Genomic DNA, 23,371 nt, shown 5'->3' with positions numbered 1-23,371 from the left:
AAATATAAACTGACCAATCACAAGCACTGTAATTGAAACTGTGATTAAAAATCTTTCAACAAAGAAAAGCTCAGGACCAGATGGCTTCCCAGGCGAATTCTATCAAACATTTAGAGAAGAGCTAACACCTATCCTTCTCAAACTCTTCCAAAACATAGCAGAGGGAGGAACACTCCCAAACTCATTCTACAAGGCTACCATCACCCTGATACCAAAACCAGACAAAGATGTCACAAAAAAAGAAAACTACAGGCCAATATCACTGATGAACATAGATGCAAAAATCCTCAACAAAATACTAGCAAACAGAATCCAACAGCACATTAAAAGAATCATACTCCATGATCAAGTGGGGTTCATCCCAGTGATGCAAGGATTCTTCAATATACGCAAATCAATCAATGTGATACACCATATTAACAAACTGAAGAATAAAAACCATATGATCATCTCAATAGATGCAGAAAAGCTTTTGACAAAATTCAACACCCATTTATGATAAAAACCCTCCAGAAAGTAGGCATAGAGGGAACTTAGCTCAACATAATAAAGGCCATATACAAGGACTCAAAACCATGGCAGCCTCTCTTCTGTATCTTCTCAAATGCAGATAATATAAACTATGCTTCAAATTTTTCAATCTTTTCCTAGGTAAAGACATTTTGTCCAGCAAAGAGAAAATCACTCAAAGTGACCCCTATGTGGTTTGGCATACCACCCCCTCCAGCCTCCTTCTCCTTCTGGAAATTATCAAGCTCTTGAGTCAACTTCTACTCATCCCTCGAATCTTGCTCAAGCACCACTTCCTCAAAGAAGCCCTCCCTGACCGGCTACAAATCTGGGTCAAACTCTTTTGCTGAATGCCCTTTTCCTCTAGAACACTCTCTCTGTAAGTATGCACGGTTACTATGGCTAGCCGTTTAATGTCTGTGACCCCCACTAGATGATAAACTCTGGGGGGGTAGGGTCTAAACCTATGTTTGCTCATCATCCCCCCTGGTGCCTAGTCCAGCTAATAAATGGGTGGGTGGGTGAATGTGTGGGAGAATCTAACTTGTCAATATTCTGCCTTATTATTAACAGAAATGGAAGTTTCGGCCTACTAGCATCATTTGATCATTTTTTCATGGATGAATACCACCACCTTTTCAACCTAGCATTTGTGGAATAAATTTTGTAAATGATATGCAAGACTTCAGTACTTATGTCACTTGAATGACAACTTTATTCCACATTCTAGGCCAGTGACCTATATTTGAAGCTTGATTTCACTGGCCTTTATATGTTCTTTCCTCCTGGCTTTGGCATTTACTAATTTGTTAAGAAAACCTTGGGTCTTCATTCAGTCAACAAGCACAGCCTGAGTGGCTACTGTGAGCCAAGCCCAAAGGGCAGCTGAAGATAAGCAAGTGAATAAAGCATGACCCCTGCCCTTAAAACACTCACAATCTAGTAAGAGAGACAGAGACATAAATAGATGACCGTGTAACCAAGTGTTAAGTGCTATTATTAAAGAAAGCTGGGTTTTGTGGGAATAGCAGGGGTTAACTGGTGAGAACGGGACAGGAGCCCCAGACAAATGGAAAAGCATTACAAAGGCCTGAAGGTGTCTCAAAAAGTGGCAAGTATTTCAAGTGGTTGAAACATAGGTGAAAGTGAAGAGAGACAAGCCTAGAAGGCTATGAATGGAGGGAGTTGGGCAGCAGATTAAGTGACACGGATTTTAACCACGAGTAATGGATTATTAATAGGAGCATGACATTTGCATTTCAGAAAAAAATTCTAGTATCTATGGGAAGATGCACGGATAGAAAGGTAAGAGGGCATTTCAAAGGGTGTTATAACAGCCCAAATGAGAAATAATTGGAGTCTTATAAAGGGTAGGAGGGAAGATGTAGAGAGAGCCATAGACCTGAACGATCCACAATGTTTATAAAACAGACCCAAGTATAGAGACCTGTGGCATGCCACCAGAGACCTACTTCCAGGTGACTTACTTCAAATTAGTAGTGACGAATTAGTAATGACTAGCTTACTTAAGAAAAAAAAAAAAAAAGACTCCCTGCTGATTCTGAAAGCACTTCAAATTTCGAGTATACTTACATTTGGGAAGTTGCTTTGCCCTGCGTACGCAGTTTGCACTGGATTAATTTGTATGCATTTAACATTGCAGCATAAGCTTACTCTCAAGTGTTTTCACCTGCTCAATCATCCATTCACTATATTCCTTCAACAAACATTTACTGAGCACATACTGTTTACCAGGCCCTGGTCACCGCAGGGGACGGGGAGGTAAAACAACTCTGTCACTGCTCTGAGGAAGCTCATGGTCGATGGAGGAAATGAGCGCCCATGCAGACCCTCACTCAGTAACATGGTGGGCATGCCCTGGGAAAAGGAAGCCCAGGGGGTCACAGGGGTACCTAATCCAGCCTATGATAGGGTAGGGGACAGTCAGGAAAGACACTTTGGATATTTGAGAGTTGTTCAGCTTCTCAACTGGACGGTGGGCTTCTCACGGTGAGTGTTCCCTCCAATCACCCCATGCAATGCTCAGCACACAGCCTGACAGGACAGGTTCAGACCTCTACTTCCTGCACACTGTATTTCCACACATGCATGGGAAAGCAAAGGACTCTTGCTCCATGGATGCGCTGCATCTAGTACTTGTAAGGGGCTACAGCTGTGCACCAATCACAAACCCATTTCAGTGCACAATGCAGACGGCAGTCAACAAATCATGCACCTTATGAAGGCAGGGAGCCCTCTCCTCCCTGGTCGCTGCTGGGGCCAGAGTGTCTGGCATAGCGACTATGAGAGGAATGGATAACCAAGAGGCTGGGAGTTTAGCTGAGCTGCAGTTTTGCAGTAATTTCTCTCCCCCCTTTGAGTGATTATGTTGCTCTCCGCCACATTAGGGCAACGTAGGCTTATGCATCTCTGACTCAACCAGAACCACCCCGGACCCCACCAGTGTCCCTTACACAAGGCGGCAGGATGGAGCTGGTCTGCCAGACGAGCCTTCCACACCTCCTCTGCTGAGTCTTCAAATATCATCAGTCATATTGGAAAATGGCCCCAGCCCACCGTTGGTTAATGGACCATGATGGATGAACACAAATGCAGGAAGATGACTCTTTCTGTCCTCGCAGAGGTGTTTCCATAGGGGCAAATGAGGTTGAGTCCAGAGCCAATCATGAGCACGTAAGCAAGCCCAAAGCATGCCATGAACTTCTCCTCTTTTGGCCACAAAGTAACCAGGGGAAGATGAAAAAATGGCCATCTTTAAGAGGCTCCATGAGGAAGACAGACAAGTAAACAGATAATGATCACACGCTGTTGGAAGGGCTGGGATGCCCATCACAGGGCACCTGATGAGTCTGGGGGTCACAGAAGCTACCTGGGGGAGACAACGCCTGACGGCAGGACTAGAAATTACTTCTGCGCAGGGTATGATCACCCAAGTGAATGGTCTAGAGCCAAATAAGCCTAGGTTAGCACCTTGGTTCTGCCTCTTTCAAACTGCGTTAGTAGCAAGTTACTACGATTACTCTGAGAAACGTGAACGGTATCAACTCCTAGTTCATGGGGTTGTTGTGTGGACTGAGCACATACAAGGCATGAGAACAAGCTTGGGACCCCGTGGGTGCTCGGTAAACATTGGCCATTAATTATTACCAGGGCTGGGACCAGGGCAAAGTGAATGAGATTCTTGCTTTGGGTACAAAATTTAAGGTGTCAAAAGACTCAGCACTAAAGATAAGAGTTTAATGCCACATTTTTACAAATCAAAATAAACGCAGGAAAATCCATGATGAAAGAAATATCAGAATTTGAAATAATGACAGAATTTGGCCCTGCACTTGCCTGATCTGCCTGGCTGGCACTGAGTCCTGGTCCTGTTGGATCCTCTTTTTATTTAAAAATTCAATATATAGCTCATCATAGAATTATTTACATTAATTTCTGCCCTTTTAAGTATTGCATTAAAATAGCATTTATTTTGATAACAGTTTTTGGCGCCCCCTTGAATTCTGTACCCAAGGCGAGTGCCTCACCAGCTCAGTCCTGACCCTGATGCATTTCTTCCAAATTTTTCTATTATACTATGAGTATATGTCACATTTATAATTAGATAAAAAGGTAAGATGACAATTTTAAAGAGATGAATTGTTAAAAGGAGACTTGATCAGGAGGCACTTCAATCAGCTTGGGAAGCAAAGCAAAACATGTGGGCCATTTCAATTACAAAACCATAAAACAGCACATGATAAAGTACCTGCTAAGTGAAACATGGGTGGATGTTATAAGAATTCTGATCAAGGGGAGAGAAAGGGAGGCTGGTGTTTTCCAGAAAGAGTCAGAAGAGAAGAAAGTGGGGTTTGGGGGGCAGCACGAGAAGGCACACAGCCAGGTACCAATCCCGTCATAGCTGACATGCCTTCCAGCCCCTGGAGGACAGCTCTCCTACATATGGCAGGGACAGCCAGCGCTTGTACACTGTGGTGGCCCAGGTCTCAGCTCCGCTCTGCAGCCAGACTTGCTTGCAGACAGGCGAGAGGATCCTGGAGGCTCTTCAGGCTGTTCACCTGGGGGACACTTTCACAGAGGGAGTGGGGAGCCTCCGGGCCCGCTAGTGCCGAGGCTGCACGAGGGGAACTCAGCCAGGGAGGTGGCTGTGCTGGCGCTGCGGCACTCCGCTCGGCCGACCTGTCACTGCATTCGCCCGTAAACAGCGTACCCAGCTCTGTGCGGCACCGTGAAGATGAGCAGGAAAGAAACTCGCCTCTCATCTCTGGGCTGCTCTGACTGTCCAGGTCCCAGACTCGGAAGCACAGACGCTTTGGAAACCCTGATTGTCACAAATGAGAATACATCCAGAGCTACAGCTCCAAACGCTTGGTCTGGGCACTGGCTGGGGCCTGCATTCAGTGACTGTGGACTATACCAAGGCTCAGGGCCCACTTTTTCTCCCAAGTCCCTCCAAGTCCCAACAAAAAAATTCCATTTTTAAGAAAACATGTTTTTAACAAGATCCAATGAGATGGGGATGGTCCATTCTCCGATAAGGCCAAGGAAGCACGGATCTCTGAGAAAGACCTGGATCCCAATTTAAGCTTGTGATCTTGAACAAATTGCCAGATTATGTGTCTCAGTTGCCCCAACAATAAAAAGAGGGGAATCACCCCACTGCTGATACCTTATGGGTAAAACAGGGAGACTAACAGTCCTTTCCTGTGTAGCAGGTATGAGAATAAAATGAGATATAGTGTAGGTAAAGCAAGCATTCAGCACAATGCCTGGCATATGACAAGTATTCAATATATGAGAGCTATTGTTTGTTATCATTTTATAATCATTGCTGTCATTATTATTATTATTATTATTTGGTTGTAAGGATTAGAATTAGATCACGCATGTAAAGCATCCATCACAGTCTGGCACGTGGCAGGAGCACAGTAAATGGTAGATATTGTCATAAAGATGGCCTAGAGGAAATGGTAAAATCTGCGAGGCATTTCAAAGAGGAAAGCTAAAATACTATTTCTAAGCAGAAATCCCTGGGCACACTTTAATGTAAATATAAAACACATTTCTAATCAGCATTATTTGCATATAAACAATTTATCTATCCAAGGCAAGAAAAGAATTTGCTCTCAAGTGGATTAAACCACCCCCACCCCATGCCCCAATTCCCTTTTTGTTACTCATTTGCTTGGCAAATGTTTTCTTCTGAGACTGCAGCCAGGGCAACCTCAGCCCCGGCCAGAAAGGACTCAGCACTACAGGCATCGGGCGTAGTGGCTCCTGCATCTACCCCGCACTGACTTCCAGGCCGAGCTGGAAATCACCTTGCAGAAAGCAAAAGCCTCGCTAGCTCTGGGCTCACAAGCCGAAACCACAAATTGTACTTTTTCCCCATGGGTGGCTGGTTCAGAACATTTAGTCTCCGATCTTAAAGGAAACTTTAATAGACTCTACTTTGGGCCAGAAAAGGGTAAATGCTCAGTCTAGGAGATAGGCCGGTCAGTGTTGTAAAACAGTTCTCTGTATTTTTCTACGTGTTTGCCGTAGCGTGTAAGTAAAGAGGAGAAGAGAGAGAAGCAGACTCATGCCAGCCAGGCTGCTGAGCTCAGTGATGCTGTAATCACAAAACCCTCCACAGGCTGCTTGGTCCAAGCCCTGCTTCCCTTCCAGTCACTTAGGATGTATACAAACTTCCCTACAATTTCAGATGCAGCTTCAGCCTCAACGAGCTGCTCAGACATTTTCTTCCTGCCCGGGCACCGACTTCCTCATTCTTTTCCATTTACCACCATCCAGCCAGGGGTCTTGGGAGTGCATGAGGACTCCCATTGAATCAGGCCTTAAGCAGATGGGCTTCCAGGGTCTCGTAGGAAGGAGGGGGCTTTCTCTGGGGTACCAGAAGAACAGAAAGAGTCCTGAGCTGGGACTCGAGACACTAGTACTAGATCTGGCTCCACTGTGAACCCAATCTCTCTGGCCCTCAGCTCTCAGTCAGTAAGAAATGGAAAAAATAGGGAATCATCCCCACGTGCATCCTTTAAAAAAAGGTTTCAAGTGAAATAATGGACATAGACACTCAAAGGCCACCTCAACCCTGGCTACATGTTAGTACCACGTACCGTACTTTTAAAAAATTCAGATGCATAGGGCCCACCTCAGAACAATTAATTCAGAGAACTTTCTGGGGATGCGATGTGTGTGTAGGGGTGGCAACCGCAGGGCAAGAGAAAGAGGATGTAGTGGAGAAGCAGTGTGTGTGTCTCAAGGAGTGTTAGCTACTCAGAGTGTGGTCCATGGACCTGTTATTATGGGTCCATGACAAGAGGAACAGAAATTGAGAGTTAACTGTCTAGACATGTTTATAGCAATCTGGCATTGCTGCAATGTCCAGGTATTATAAGATCATTTTTTCTAATAAATATTTTTATTGTATTTTACAAAAGTACCTGACAATAAAGGATTAGGTTTTTTAAAAGTGGATCCCACCACTGCTGTTGTTTTAGAAGCACTGGTGTAGTGAAGCAGGACCAACCTTGAAGTCAGGTGGCCCTCCACTGAAACCCAGGCTCTAGCCTTCATTTACTGTATGCACTTCCATGCTCACTGAAGCTCTCTGGGCTCAGTTTCCTCATCCAGAAAATGGGAATCCTCATACCTGCCCTGCATTATTTTTCCAGGAAGTCCAGAAATCAATTATGCAGAAAACACCTTTCACGGTGTAGGTGACCAATAAATATAAAATTCAAGGTCTGCATATTATGATTTCAGTACAAAGTAGGAGTTTAATGTGTAGGCACAGAGTAGCTGCTCAGTAATGTAAGATTAGAGTTTTCCATATTGAGTTTCTGAATAGCCAAGGAGAACATGGACTCTGGAGCCAAGAGATCAAATGTGCTTACTAGCTATTTGATGTAAGGCCAATTAATTAAGTATTCCAATACTCAGTTGCAAAATGAGGGTAAATAATTACAGTGTAACCCATGATGTTTTAAGGATGAAATAAAATTAAGTACATATAAAGCACCATGCATAGTGCTTGACCTCTATTAAATGTTCAGTAAATAGCATTATTTTTCTCTCATAATCATCATCATTATTATCCTTGCTACTCTCATGCCAGGTATAGCAGGAATCATACCTGTATCAGCCCCAGCACAGAGGACCACAGCTGCAGAGTCCAGACACATCACTGAGCTACGGTGGGTCTCGGTCAGGCCCCTGCGCTTCTGTAGCCTGTGCATGATGCCACTACGTCCCATGAGCTTCTCCCTCTTACCTCTGAGTATGTGCTGAACAGCTTACCAAGCAGCTTCAGACTCATTAACATCTAATCAGTCCTAATTGGCTGTGATTCAACAGCCTAGTCTCTGGAAGAAGTCCACCAAGGGGCAGGTGGCTGCCAGAATCCTCACAGAAGCATACCCACAGCCTATGGGGACCAGTCACTAAGTGGGTGGGGGAAGGGAGACTAGAGTCGGGTCCTCTAAGAAACCTGTGCCTTCCCAGCTCTAAGGTATGTAGGCATTGAAAGACGGATCACATGAACAGACTGACCAAGCATGGATCCATTCAACACATATTTATTGAGCATCTACTATATTTCAGGCACTGTCCTAGGTGCTGGAGATAGCCCTCACTGAGCTTAATCTTGTGGGAGAGGTACAACAAAAGGCAAGTGAGTGTACTCATTAAAACAATGGTCAACATTTATTGAGCACCCATTGTATGTCAGGCTCTGCCCTCCTAGAAGCCCTTCTGGATGATCCTATAAGGTAAGATCTATTATTATCCCCATTTTAGAGAAGAGGAAAATGAGGTCCAAAAAGTTGGCCCCAAATCCCAGCAGTTGGTAAGAGGAGAAGCCAGGATTCTCACCTCAGCAATCTGCTGCAGAAAGAACCACCACAAGACACTGAGATGGTAGATTCCAACTGAGTTCTCCCAAGCTAACCTTATACCACACTGTAAACAAACAAAATGATGATTGCCAGATGCTCCTGGTATTCCAGTTGCATTCCAAAGCTACAGAATGAGGTATTTCCAAATCAGGAGTAATTCAGCCAACTAAGGCATTGGCTCCATAAACACCACGAGAAGCCAAGCAGAATATATTGGACAGATGTCACATGGTCTACTGGCAATTTTCTATGGCACTTGTGTCTGTGTTTATCTGGGTCCATATAAGTATGGTTTTCATAATGACTCCTCAAAGTCAGTATTATGATTACAACTTGATAGATGAGAAACTAAGGCTGAGATTTACTTAGAAATCTGGCACAAATCTTAAAACCAGTAAGGGGGCATACCAGGATCGGAACACCAACATGAGCCCATTTGCTACTATTACCACTGATGGTGAGAATTGAAAAGTCCTCAATAACTATTGATAAAAGAAATAGGTATGGTGGAATTAAAGGTCCAAAAAGAGCCTTCTGGTACTTCCTCCTGCCCTGGTTCAATGACCTCTCGTGAGATGAAAGTTTTCAGTGTTATGTTGATATAAATGGGCATTCTTGTCTTGCTAGTTAAACCTGCAGACAGAAATAATACAAGTGGCAACAGATCCACTCATTTCCATAGGCCTTCCAAAGAGGTCATCAACATATGGCATCTCAGTTAATCCCCCAACGGCCCTGGGAGTGAGCACTGGTGTAATTTTACATACAAAGCAAATGAGATCCCAAAACAGTGAAAACAGTGATGACATATTTATTAAGCACGGGCCTTATGCCAGGCACTTTGCACACTACGCCATTTAATTCACTCGTGTGAAGCTGTCATGGTGCTCATTGCTCAGAAGAGCAGCTTGGGCTCAGAGAAGTTAAATGACTTACCCAAGGTCATATGGCAGGTCATCAGAGCCATAATTCGAACCCAAGGGCCTGCTCTCAACCACCACGGCATCCAGCTTCTCCCCAGGACAGACAAGGGCTCACACTAAGCCCATCAGATTCCCATCAGATACCTGTCCATTCATTTGGACTTGTCACTCATTATAGACTCTTGTGAAGACTTTGCTGATGCCATACACAGTTCAAAGCAAAGATGTGCTTCAGACTCAGATAGCCTATGTCCTCACTGCCTCTTCTCTGCCTCCTATTTCCTGTTGGAAATCACATAATATGCTGCGGTGTTCAGACTCTCACTTTGCAATCCCATTCAAGCCACAGAGTTAGAGTGGTATCAAGATGAGGACAGTAAACAACAGTGGCAAGACCCTCGCTCAAGCATTACCCCCCACTCCTCACTCACTGAAGGCAGGCACAGTAGCTCCCCCTGCTTAGCGATGACTTTATGTCAAGTAGGTGTCACTGAGTGGCATGAGAGACCACCTGTAGACACAGAAGAGCTATATGGTTGGTTGGTTGCTCATTTTCTGAAGAAATGAAATGAGCTTTTAATTCAAACACAGTCTCCCACAAAATAATCCAAGAGTGAATGAGCCATGAGTTTCAGGAGATGACAGATGAGGTGGAGAGAGGCTGGGGAAGCCAAGAGATATGGCTGGGGGGAGGAACTGAGAGGAGGAAGAGGAGAGGGAATGAGGAGGGGAGAGGGGTAGAAAGAGAAATGGGAGGTTATGGAGAGAAGGGAGGAGACTAGGGAGAGAGAGTGGAGGAGGAAATTGAGAGATATGCAGAGAATTAGAGGGGCTAAGAAGGAAAGGTACAGCTGAATCATAAAACTTTCATGTCTATAGGAAACTCATGGCTCTAGGGTTTAACAAAAGGTGTTATGTCTCAAACCTGCCAGACTGGGGAAGCAGCAGGACTCCTGGAATGTGTTAAAGCAAGGAGGTCAGCGTGCCTTCTTATTTGACTCCAGGAAAACAATTAGCGCCAGGGGTGAAAATAAACACACAAGCCTCCTGGGAAAGGTCCACCCAAGAGTACTGACAAGAGCCATCCTCCCAGCGTGTCACCCTGCAGTGAGAGGCAGGCTAAGGAATGCACAGGCTCACAGGCGGAGATACAGCCTTGCTTCAGAGAAATCTTGCTGCAAACCCTGGAGGCTTCCAGACTAGGGCTTTGGACAGAGTTGCAATGATGTTATGTATCCAAGGCAGTGGAAGTTTCCTCCAAAGGAAAAAGGGAGGCAAGTGGCTTAAGCAAGTCCGGCAAAGCAAGCTTGGCTGCCAGAGTCCTGGAGTCAACCCTCAGCAGCCTCTCCGCCTCACACAACCCTGTCTGGTTCCACATCATCACTGTTCTCAGTCCAACCTTCTTCCTGGTTATAGAAGCTCTGTACACCCACCTCAGAAAAAATACGCAAAGGCAGAAGGATGCAAAGAAGACTTCCAGAATCCCCCACCCAATGGCAGCCACTAGGACAAAGGACTGCTTGGTGATTGAGAGCAGGGTTCAAATCCAGACTTAGGTTCTCACTACTTGAATGATTTGGGGCAAGTCGCTTCACCTTCCTGAACCTCACCAGCATGGCAGAAGTAACAACATGTGAAAAAATAAAATAAAACCCTTGATGCACTGTCTACCATGTACAGGAAGCTATTGCTATTATTTATTATTGTTATTTGGGTGGATTCTATCTTTTTTCTCTGCATTTGAATGTGATCTGTGCAATGTACCCAGCACAGCCAGAAGGATTTTTCCAGGCGGTTTGGGGCAAAAAAAACAACAAAACCTTCCTAAATTCTATCTTCAGATCACTTTGTCCCCCGATCCAAGAAGAGCACTACGACCAGTCTCCGACTCTCCCTTTCTGTCAACCGAAGACACTGGTGATGCTCCACTCAGCACACGGGCACGCCGGGAGGGACTGCAGCGAACACAGAAAGCAGAGCACCCCCAGCAGACATGGGCCATGACAGCTCTTAACAATGATCCCAGGAAAAACCACCAACTCCACTCAGTTAGAGACATGTTGAAAAATAACCACATCTGTTCTTCTCTCTCTTCCCTCCTCCCACCAAAAAAATTGCAGAACTGTGAAAGCAGGTCATTTCAGGTTCTCCATATCAGCTGCAAGAATCTCCAGACCTTTGCACATGCTGTTCCCTCACTTACGATGCTCTTCCTCAGGTTCCTGGCGGGGATCAGACCCTCTCCTATGTGATTGGTCTGTTCTCAAATGGCTCCTTCTCGGTGAAACCCTCTTATGACTCTATTTAAAATTGAAGCCCCATTGCACCACTACCCTAACCCTCTATTTTGCCCTTCCCTGCTCTGTTTTTTCCTAGGGCTTATCACCAGCTGACATATTACATATCAATACTTTGTCTCTCCACTTCACACACTAGATTGTAGCCACAAAGAAGACAGAAGGTTTTGCCTGTTTTGTTGACTGCTGTATTCACAGCATTCACAGCCTATAGAAGTCTCTCAAATAGTATTTGTTACATGAAAGAATGAGTTGCTCATATCTGCCCCCAACCCCTGGCATATGCATGAAGGTGTAAGGGATATTAAAAAGAAGTTGTCCAGGGGCTTCCCTGGCGGCGCAGTGGTTGAGAATCTGCCTGCCAATGCAGGGGACACGGGTTCGAGCCCTGGTCTGGGAAGATCCCACATGCTGCGGAGCGACTAGGCCTGTGAGCCACAAATACTGAGCCTGCGCGTCTGGAGCCTGTGCTTCGCAACAAGAGAGGTCGCGATAGTGAGAGGCCCGTGCACAGCGATGAAGAGTGGCCCCCGCTCGCCGCAACTGGAGAAAGCCCTCACACAGAAATGAAGACCCAACACAGCCAAAAATAAATATTAATTAATTAATTAATTAATTAAAAAAACAAAAAAAGAAGCTGTCCATATTACAGATAAGAAAACCGAGACCCAGAGAGAAGAGACTTGTCCAAGATTTCTCAGCAAAGTTTAGCAGTTCAGCCGGCAAGAACACCAGTGTTAGAATATCAATGTTAGAATATAATGAATTTCCTCTCCAAGGAATGTTCTATCTTGCCTTGTCTCGGAAACAACCTCCATAATCACAAGAGCAGGGTAGGAGCATGGCTTCCAGTCCTGGGTCTGCACTGATTAGCTGTGCGAGGTTGGCCTGTCCCTCAGTAATTCCACCTTGCCACCTCTAAAATGGAACAATAAATCCCGCCCTTACCACCAACCAGAGCTGCTCTGAGCATCAGTAGACTATTTTGGCTTCCGTGGTGAAAGGGGTACCTCATGAGACAGGAGGGGCCCTTGTGGTGTGTTACTGGAAGTGCTGAAGTTCCAGTGGGGGCTGGCCCAGCGCCTCTGTGCCTTCCCATTCAGACACTCGCCACCACGAGTCACAAGCAAGGGATGCCGTCTCTTAGTAAAGAACAGAACCAGAGATGCTGCTGCACCCATGAACAAAACACTCTGTCTGCTTGTTCTCTCCTCCCTCCTCCCAGGCATTGTGCCTTGAACAGAGGACCTTTTCCACCCTCTGCCTGTCCCCACGGCCTTGGCCTGGACAAATCTCTCCAGGAGGCATCCCCTTTCACATCCACTCAGCTTCCCCCAGAGAAGCGCAGGTGGTTGGGAACTATTACTAAAGGATCTTGCTGATTTTCTGGTTGTCTGTGGAGTCACTGGAAAGCCATCATCATAGCTGGTGACTGGCATTTGTCCTCTGTATGCCCCACGCCACACCTGTGCTATGGACTACAGCATGTAGTACCACTCACTCCTCGCAACAACTTTATGAGGCAGGCACTAGTGTCATACCCACCTCAGAGACGAGAAAATTGAGGCAGGATGTTTAATTAAATTCCCCGAAGTTTCACAGTAAACAAGTGTCAGAGTGATGATCCAAAGCTAGGCATCCAGCATAGAAGGAAAAGAGATGACAGCTATCTGTCCAAAATAAACGTGTGCTCCCCTTTACAAAAATAGTGTGGTGCTATCACTGGGAGGCAGCTGCCCAGACAAGGACTACATTTCCCAGCACCCCTTGCTGGGTGTGGCCATGTGACTAGTTCTAACCAATAGGATGTGAGCCAACATTTTTAGGAGGTGAGAAGTCTTCTCCTCTCCTTCCCGCCTCTGCCTCCACTGGCTGGCGGTAGAACAGTCTAGAGGATGGCAGAGCCCCAGATGGTAGGGACTGGGTCTTTCACTGCCCCACAGTGAAAAACTGCTTGCTGATCTGCATTGGACCATTGGATGAGTGAGAAATAAGCTTTACTGCTAAGTCAGAGGTCAACCAACTTTTTGTATAAAGGGCTAGACAGCAAATATGGTCAGCTTTACGGTTCGGTTCATATAGTCTCTGTCACAATGACCCAGCTCTGCCCTTGTAGCATGAAAGCTTCCTTAGGCAATCTGTAAACAAACAAATGTAGCTGTGTTCCAACAAAACTTTATTTACAAATAAAACAGACAGCCAGCCAGACTTGGCCCTGGGCTGTAGTCTGGTAAACCCTTTGAAATTGGGGGTGGCTGAGTATCTGTCATTGTAGCTAATGTTAATCAAGTAACATGGGGGAGAAGAGTGGAACGATGATAAACAGTCCTCATTGGTCCCCCGATCATCCATGACCGTACACACAGGAAGGGATCTCCCGGTCCCAACCCCATCTTCCCTTCCCAAAGCCCGAGCGGGCCATGGATCCAGGCCACGGGCTTTACTGCCTGTGTAAAATCAGAAGGGGGAGTCCTGAGGAGGACATTTCCTAGCCTAATCACACATCTTCCCAAAGGCTGCAGTCATGTAGATTCAAATGAAAAACAGAATTTTAAAAAGAGGACAGAAATGCTGAATAAAACATTAAATAGAAAAACCCAATGCAACACTTAAAAGTTAATGCCCCAACATTTATTTTGGGGATGAAGCATATGTCTCACCACATCTGTGATTAAAAGGTTCCCTGCCTTATTCATGCAATGGTTTTTTTCATTGTTTGCATAATGCAGCCAGTCAAAGTAGAAATTCCACAGAGGCTGCTGAGTTCTAGGAGTTTACTGTTGGTTGTGGAAACGGATCGTGGGCAAGGTGCTATGCCGGACAAGAGGAAACCATTTCAGACACTTTCCAAGTCATTTTCACGTTCTTGGGTGAATTTCTTTAACCATTAAATATTATACAATGGCACTTCTCTTGTCGCTCAATATTACTGTCAGTTCTGGCAGAAAGTGTAATAGACACGTTCTGGGTTTCCTTCCCCCTCCTCTGCTCCAGACAGTGATGTGACTGCATGAGCAGCATCTTTACAACTGAGATGCTGCCTTTTTGGGAGGCACTGAAGTGGTGTGGCCACAGCTCTCCACAGCGATGTGCTCAGGCCTCGCCATTGCCATGGGGACGGGGTGGGGGTCGGGGGGTGAAACCCAGAGGGTATTAGTTGTGGTCTCCTGCCTGCACTTTCTCCTACCGTGGGTAATTGAGCTGGCACCTGGAAATCCACATCCTGGGAAGGTCCTGCACAGGACCTGGCATTTTCAGACGGAAAGGTTTTCGTCATGGATACTTTCTACTTGCATTCTGTCTTAAGCATCAGACATTTTTCCTTTTGGCCTTTTATACTGGTGAATTACAGAAGGGCCTCTCCCATCTTTCTCTTCTTTCTAGCCTTCCCCCTCCTCTTTCTTCACTGATTCTCTGCTCTCAGGCCAAGAGACATTACTTAGAAACTTAAGTGCAGGGTGATCATCTATTAACTCAGCAAGCAGTTATTGACATCTACAATCTCAGATACTGTTTAAGCCTCAAGGGAGTTAGCAGTGAGCAAAACACAGTCGATGCCATCAAGGTACCTACATTCTAGTAGGAAAGACAATAAACAAGTTTATAATTTGTCTCCAAAAATTTTTTTTAAGTAAAGCCTCTTTGGTTTTATGTCTCATGCACTGTTCGGGGGGGGGGGCTCTACAACAGTGGCTGCTGACATAAAAATATGCTAACATTCATGAGGCCAGGGAGACATCTGAACTTGGGAAGGTGGTTTGGGTCCCTGGGATTAGAGGAAAAGATTTCTTCTGCCACTCAGTTCACATCATTTCCCAGCTCTCCAGCTTCCAATGGCCTCTCGTCACTCCCTGAATAAAATCTGAAATCTCAACGTGGCCTTCAAGACCCCACATGAGCCGCTTCCGCTACTTCGCTGAATATATCCTCTATTCCTTCTCTCCAGCCCACTGGCTTCTCTGCTGTTCTTCAAAGACACAGAGTCTGTTCCCACCTCAGGGCCTTTGAACATGCTGTGCCCTCCACCTGACTGCTCTTCCCCTAGACATTCACATGGCTGCCACCCTCACTTCAAGAGGTCTTTCCTATCTAAACGGCAGCCAATACTTTCTATTCTTTGCCCTGATGCTATAGACTGCATGTCCTGGGGGACAGTCATATGTTAAAGTCCCAACCCCCAATGTGATGATATTAAGAGGCGGGGCATTTGGGAGGTAATTAGGTCATGAGGGTAGAGCCCTCATTAATGAGATTAGTGCCCTTATAAAAAGACATTAGAGGGGCTTCCCTGGTGGCGCAGTGGTTGAGAATCTGCCTGCCAATGCAGGGGACACGGGTTCAAGCCCTGGTCTGGGAAGATCCCACATGCCGCGGAGCAACTAGGCCCGTGAGCCACAATTACTGAGCCTGCGCGTCTGGAGCCTGTGCTCCGCAACAAGAGAGGCCGCGATAGTGAGAGGCCCCCGCACCGCGATGAAGAGTGGCCCCCACTTGGCCGCAACTAGAGAAAGCCCTCGCACAGAAACGAAGACCCAACACAGCCATAAATAAATAAATAAATAAATAAAATGTAAAAAAAAAAAAGTATACATTAAAAGACATTAGAGAGCTTTCTCCTGCTCTCTCTCTCTTGCTCTTCCCCCCCCCCATGTGAGGACACAGCAAGAAAACAGGCATCTGCAAGCCAAGAAGAGGGTCCTCCAGGAACTGAATCTGCTGACACTCTGATCGTGGACTTCCCGCCTCCAGAGCTGTAAGAAATACATGTTTGTTGTTCAGGCCGCCCAGTCCATTTGTTAGAGCAGCCTGAACGGACTGAGACACCTGCTTTCAGTGCTTCTTCTCAGCCCACACTGTTCCGCGACACAGTCTCTATGCATCTGATTGTCTCTGCCGTCTGTCTTCCTCCAATAGAGCACCAGCTATCTCAGGCTGAATGATGAATGCCACCCAGCAGCTGTAACTTACTGCACACACTCTGCTCCCCTCCAGTCAGTCTTCCATGTGGCCGTCAGAAGAGGCTTCTGGAAGGTAAATCAGATGCTCACCACCGCCTCCCACCACAGTTTGGAAATCTTCATTGCTTTCTCTCTGATCTTAAGATAATGATGCAACTCCCCAACATGGTCTGCAAGTCCCTGTACGCTCTCACACCTGCCACCTTTATCCTCACCCTCCAACCTCCAGAATCTCCAGCATTTGCTCAGACCTTCATTTGCTCCAGTCCCTCCTGCCACAGAGCCTTTGCCCAGGCTGTTCCCACCTTCTGGAACACTCTTCTCTCTCCCAGTCACCCTCTCTGAGTCTTCATATCAAAGTTTCAGTCCACATCCTCAGGCAATCTCTCTGGCCTCCCTGAGTGGGCCAAACCCCCAGCATCTGCTCTCATAGTCCTCGTGCTTTTACAGTACTGAATACAGGGTATTGGATATTTATGGGGGTGACACTTTTTTCATATCTGCCCCTCCCCCTCTAGACTATACGCTCCAGGTGAGCAGAGAAAGCATAGTTTTTACTCTTATTTTTACTCTCAGAGCCTAGCACACAGAAGGTTTTCAAGAAATACGTGAACAAATAACTAAATGAACATGACTTTCAAATAAGCTACTTAAAGCTTTCTGAGCCTCGGGCAATGACAGCTACAGCATAGGGATGGAAGGCCTCCATGAGATAAATTATGATGATGCTTCGTAAATAGAAATGCGCACAATCTGTACAAATTAAGTGGTTGTTTAAGTACTCGGGCCTGCCCACCTCTAGGTCTCTCATCTGATCCATTGAATTCGAAACCTTCCACAGACATTTTAATCCAGATACCATGTCTGCTGAGTTTCTTTAGTAGCCTTTTGCACTATTAAAAGTCAGTATCTTGGGAGATTGGGATTGACATATGTACACTAATATGTATAAAATGGATAACTAATAAGAACCTGCTGTATAAAAAAATAAATAAAATAAAATTCAAAAATTCAAAAAAAAAGTCAGTATCTCACAGGATCTTCTCATCAAACCAGCAAGTTGGGCATTTACTGTGTATTTTAAGTACTTTATATAAATTAACACATTCATCCCTGGCAACCTATCAGTCTCCCCATTGTACAGATGGGGAAACTGAGGCATGGAGGAGAAAGAGGACTTCCCAGTAGACACACAACTAGAAAGTGGTGAACTCCGAGTGTGAACCCAGGCATTCTAACTCCAGTCCATGCTCTGAACCATCCTGCAGCAGCGGTAAAGTCACACACAAATGACAAATGAGGAAACTGAGGCCTAGAAAGATTTCGTCACATGTTCTGCTGACTCCCAGCTGAAACTCTGAACATCAGGCCTCCACCTGCATGAAAGAGACCAATATCCAGTGTCCTTGCCCAGTGAGGAGTCCCTTGAACCCATCATCACGTCATGCCCTCCAGCACACCAGGCTCCCAGGACACACGAAGCCCCAGCTGGGCTGCACCTATGGGTGCAGTTTTCCCTGCACTCCTGGGCATATCTTTATACCTGTAATGGATGAGTTCTGGTGACCTTCTCAGGTGCATATACCTGGTGCCCTCACCTGACATGCCAACTTTGGGCTGTAAGTCAATTCCATCAGCATTTACCAAGATTCTACCACATGGAACTCTGCAGAGAGCAGCAGAGTAAAGCTTTAGTCAGACAGGCCTGGGTTCAAATCATTCACTTACTCATTCATTCATTCACTCATTCATTCATTCTGCTAACAAATATTGTGGAGCCCTGGCTCTGTGATGGGGCCGCTCATGCACTCGGGATACAAGGTGAACCCAAGAGACAGGGGCACTCAGAGCCTGGGTGGACAGCCAGACACTAAGACACTAAACACGTAAGAAAATTGGCAATTGCGCTACACATTCAATGACGAAAATAAATAGGGAGATATGGTAGGATAAAACTGAGACTAGAGGGTTGGAGAGGCCTTTAAACCAGGACCGTGATCTGCCCCTGACAGGTTTCATGCCTTTGGGCAAGTCTCCTAACCCCTCCAAGCTACAGTTTTCAAATCCATGAATGGGGATGGTCATATCTACTCCATATGTAAACTGCTCAGAAATGAAAGCTCTGCTTTTGTTAAGCCAGGTGCTAGGTATGCAAATGTAAACAAGACATCATGTGCAGTCCAGGAGGGGAGACAGGCCACATGAAGGCATGTGCCACCAGCATTAAGGGGATACCACCGTCAGTCCTCCCCAGAGCTCCGTCCCCCCCCACCCCCCATTCCTCCTGACGCAGCCTTCTGTGCGCTGAGTCCACGCCTGTTCACTGCCCCCCAAGACAGGCACATCCTGCAGCCCTGTCCAGCCCAGCGGCCAACCATGAGGAAGGCAGACGGGAGGCATCTTCCTCCTCCCACCTTGCCGGGTCACTGAGCAGAGAGGAGACAGAGGCAGATGGGTCCACTTTCTGCCCCTTTTTTATTTTTTCCTCTTGCCCCAGGCACAACAACCAACACTGGCCGGAAGCGCTTGCAGGATGGGCCAGAACCTCGGCATAGGTGGATGGCTTCCCGAAGCCAGGCTGCCATGAGAGCCGAGATTATTGGAGTAAAGGGCACACAGTTCTACATGCTATCTGACCAAGTCATACTGCTCCCAGAGGCAACGGCCCATCATTCTCTGCCTTCAGGCTGGGTTGGTGATCAGGGGAGCTTAGCAACTTGGGTCAAAACTGGCTCAGAGATGACGGAACCAGGCTCTGGGGAGAAGAAGCATGACTTGCTGGCTAATGCGCAAGGTCAAGAGATAAAGGAGTCACTTGTCTTTTAACAGCCCCAGGTGAGAGAAAACTGAAATATCTGTTCAGGAGATTTGTTGGCCCTTGGCATTCTTAAAGAGCCCCAAGTTCGAGGTATCCCCAACATATGCATACACACATAAATTTTATATACATATATAGGCACATATATATATGCATATACTTACACACATATAGTTACACATACAGATGTGCATATATATAGACATGAACATGTATGTATATATGCATGTATATGTATATAAGAGACTTACATAGACACATATGTAAACATGTAAATATATAGAGATATACAGATGTATAGACACAGAGACACATTCACACATATATGTGTAGAGAGAGACACACACAAATGTACACATTGACGCACGTATGTACTGCTGATATCACATCACATTCACTCTAAAAAAATCTTCAGTGGTTCCGCATGAAGAATAAACTTACCCTAACCCTAAAACCCTTATAATTTGACCTTACCCTCCTTACATACAACCATGCCCTTCTTTAACACTTACACTTTTCTTTTCATATTCTACACTGGTGTTTTCCCGGCTTCCATCATTCCAAAACCATCTTTGTGATTTTTGCCTTATCTGCGAGCCACCTCTGTTATTAGTAACTTAATATTTTAAAAATTAAGTTAGTTTTCACTTAATTTATTTGAAATATAACTTTATTTGTAGCACCATAAACGTAAAACCAGTGTCATTCATCATGACATAAAGGCAGCTACAAAAATAAATACAATGAATTACAAAATAATGCTGGTGAATTCTAGCGGGGACAGGAGCCTGAAGAAAACCTTTAGCCAGAGACTTACTTAGAGATTTTGTTAAGAAGGGAGAAAAGCTGGTGCTGGAGAAATGATACCTCCAGCTAAGACTCTCCCCTTGACATAACCTGGAAAACTGGAAGATAACTAAAAAGGGGGTCTGTGATTCAGTCCATTTAACCTGGTGTTGGTGTGACCCCTCCATTCATCTCAAGAAGCACCAGTGTGCAGCCCACACTTTGAGAAATACTGGTCGAGTATTCAGTGATTTGCTGGCTGGGAGCATCCTAACAAGGTTCAGCCAATTTGAGTGTCACGCATACAAATCACACATGGATGCATCATTCTAGTAACTGTCCTGAAACTCCTGCCAGGTCTCCGCATTAGGCATCAACTCATCCTGGCTTTCATATCCCATACAACATAACACCTTTGGCTTCCTCCTCACTTCCCACTGTGTGTCTGTACTTACTTTTCCTCACACTCCTCTTCGTACACGTACTCTACCCCTTGGGCAAACCAGATTGCTCCATTTCCCCTAAATAAGCCTCATGCTTCCACACCTCCCTGCCTCTGCTCCATCCGAAATGTCCTTCCCCGGCTCCTCCCGAAGCCCTACCCATCCTTCAAGGCACATCTCAGGTGTTGCCTCCCCCACGAAGCACCCCCTGCCTTCTCCAGGGTCTGCCACACCTAAGCCAGTGACTCTCAGATTTGAGTGTCCCTCAGCGCCACCTGCCAGGTGATGCTGATGCTGCTGGTCTGGGGACCACACTTTGAGGACGACTGCATTAGGCAATCCACAGATTTCTGTGGAATTTAATTTCCTTTCTGCCTCCTGCTTCAGGTGAAAGTGGTGACTGAATGGTTGTTAGGTTCCCCACTAATAACCCCTCCCTTGTGTTACTGAGATCAAGAGTCTCTCTGAAATACAGGAGGCCCTCCTCCTTTTTAATCACTCTGCTTACTCTGATTGTAAACAGTTCCTAGGACTGATGTGGCAAAGAACCACAAACTGAGTGGTTTAAACAGAAGAATTTTATTCTCTCATAGCTCTGGAGGTGAAAAGTCCAAAATCACAGTGTTGGCAGGGTTGGTTCCTTCTGAGAGCTATGAGGAAAAATCTCTTCCATACCTCTTTCCCAGCTTCTGGTAGCCTCCGGTGTCCCTTGGCTTGCAGATAGCACTCTCCCATTTATGCCATAATAAAAACATTAGCACTTACTATATTTAAAAAATTGTAAGTGTCTCCACATCATCTTCTCTGTGTATGTGTCTGACTCTGTGTCCAAGTTTCCCCTTTTTATAAGGACACCATTCATTTTGGATTAGGGTCCATCCTGATGACTCTATTTTAACTTGATCACCTCTGTAAAGACTCTATCTCCATATGAGGTCATTCTGAGGTCCTGGGGGTTAAGGACTTCTACATATATTTGGGAGGGGGACACAGTGCAACTCTTGACACCCTGTCAGGTAACCTCTGATCCCTGGAGGATGCATACTGTGGAGAAAAACAACTCACTTGCCTTGATGACACATCATCTCATAGATGTCCCTCGTCACCAATCCAAGCATCAGAATTTGGGCTGCTGGAGAATTCTGCTCTGGTGAGCAAAAGTGAATGGCTCATGTCATTATGCAATGCACTGACCTGGCAGGTAATTTAAATGAAAAGGCACTGGTAGCCATGAGAAACGCTGGACACACATCTCACCAAGGCTTTTCTTCCCGTAGCTTTCTTCATGAAATATAAAAACAACCCTGTTACATAACCACATTCCACCGCACTGAGTTAACTAAACGGATTTGAAGCTCTTCTATGGAAACACAGTGATGGCCTCTCCGCTGGCTGGCTGCATTAACAGCCTCCACTCCCTGCCTCCCCGCAGGCCCAGCCCTGCCCCGCTCCATCTCACCTGCCCGCACCATCTCACCTGCCCCGCACCATCTCATCTGCCCCGCACCATCTCACCTGCCTCTCAGTCTGCAGCCTGGTCTTTCTAAAAAGCTCATCTGACCATGGCACTCCCCCACTTAAAACGCTTTAATGCTCCCCCTTGTCCAAACTCCTCAGCAGGGCATTCAAGGGTCTTCATTATTCTGCACATGACAATGTCTCAATTCCCATTTCTTAGTTCACCCGCCACCTAGCCGTCCTCCCAGGCAAGCCCAGCATCCTGCAGCTTTTCTCAGTCCCCACCACACTCCCTGGAATGCCTCTCCCTCCTGCTCTGCCTGGACCAGGGCACCGCTATCATTCGGGGTTGGGATAGTCCTGCCTTGCGCAGGGCTGTGTGTGCCCTGCAGGGTGGTGGGCAGCCTCCCCGGCCTCTACCCACTAGGTGTTAGTAGAAATTCCTCCCCACCTCCAGTTTTGATAACCAAAAATGTCCCTAGACATTGCCAAATGTCCCCTGGCCTAGATAATTCCAACTGGTCCTTTAAAACTCAGGGCAGAGCCTCCAGGAGGCTCTCTGGCCCCTCCTCCAGGTTCCATGGTGCAATGTCCATGTTTTACCACATCGCTCACAGTGCAAATTCACTGTGCGTTTACTTTGGGTCTCCCCCAAATCAGCCTGGACCACGTCTACTTCTATTATGTGCCTCTGGTGCTAGCACAGGGCCTGCCTGGGAGGGGGGCTCCCATTCTGTTTGTGGATCAAGTAAATGAAAAAGCAAGTGAGTGGAAAAGAGACAGGAAGAGGGTGGTCCTGCCCCCTGGGGCCGGGACTTAAAGAGGTTTCCCTGAATCCAGCATGTTTTCTCAGCTGTTCTCACACTCACCACTCAAAGGTGAATATGAATAAGAATGTACAAACATAGAAGGAGCATATATGACTCACGCTCCAGCCTGGCACCAAATCCACTCTCCATCCCCGGGGTCTCAGATGTTGTTTTGTTAAAACCACACTCTCTAGGTTTCTATTTTCTTTCTTTTTTAAACCTTAAAAGATAGACTTTTTTTTTTTTTTTAAGGCAAGAAAGCTTAAGTCTTAAAGACATTTGCTAAAGCTAATGGTCCCAGAAGCAAGGATGGGAGCCAGGCTTACCAACGCTGCCACCTACAGAGCACTGGGGCCCCTAAAGCCGAGCGCAGCAGAGGGAAGAGGCTGGAGGGACAGGGGAGGGGCACCTCCAGAAGAAGGGCCAGGGGTCAGCGCAAGGGCCCAGCTCCTG

General features: G+C 46.2%; 1 protein-coding gene across 2 annotated transcripts in view; it reads right to left on the bottom strand.

The window, feature by feature from the left end:
• The window catches only part of GRIN2A (glutamate ionotropic receptor NMDA type subunit 2A), a 372,220-nt gene that overhangs the window by 222,348 nt on the left and 126,501 nt on the right, over positions 1-23,371 (bottom strand). The window lies entirely within an intron of this gene.

Source organism: Balaenoptera acutorostrata, chromosome 15, assembly GCF_949987535.1.
Source record: "Balaenoptera acutorostrata chromosome 15, mBalAcu1.1, whole genome shotgun sequence".
Taxonomy (NCBI): Eukaryota; Metazoa; Chordata; class Mammalia; order Artiodactyla; family Balaenopteridae; genus Balaenoptera; species Balaenoptera acutorostrata.
This window is presented reverse-complemented; position numbering and strand designations above follow the sequence as displayed.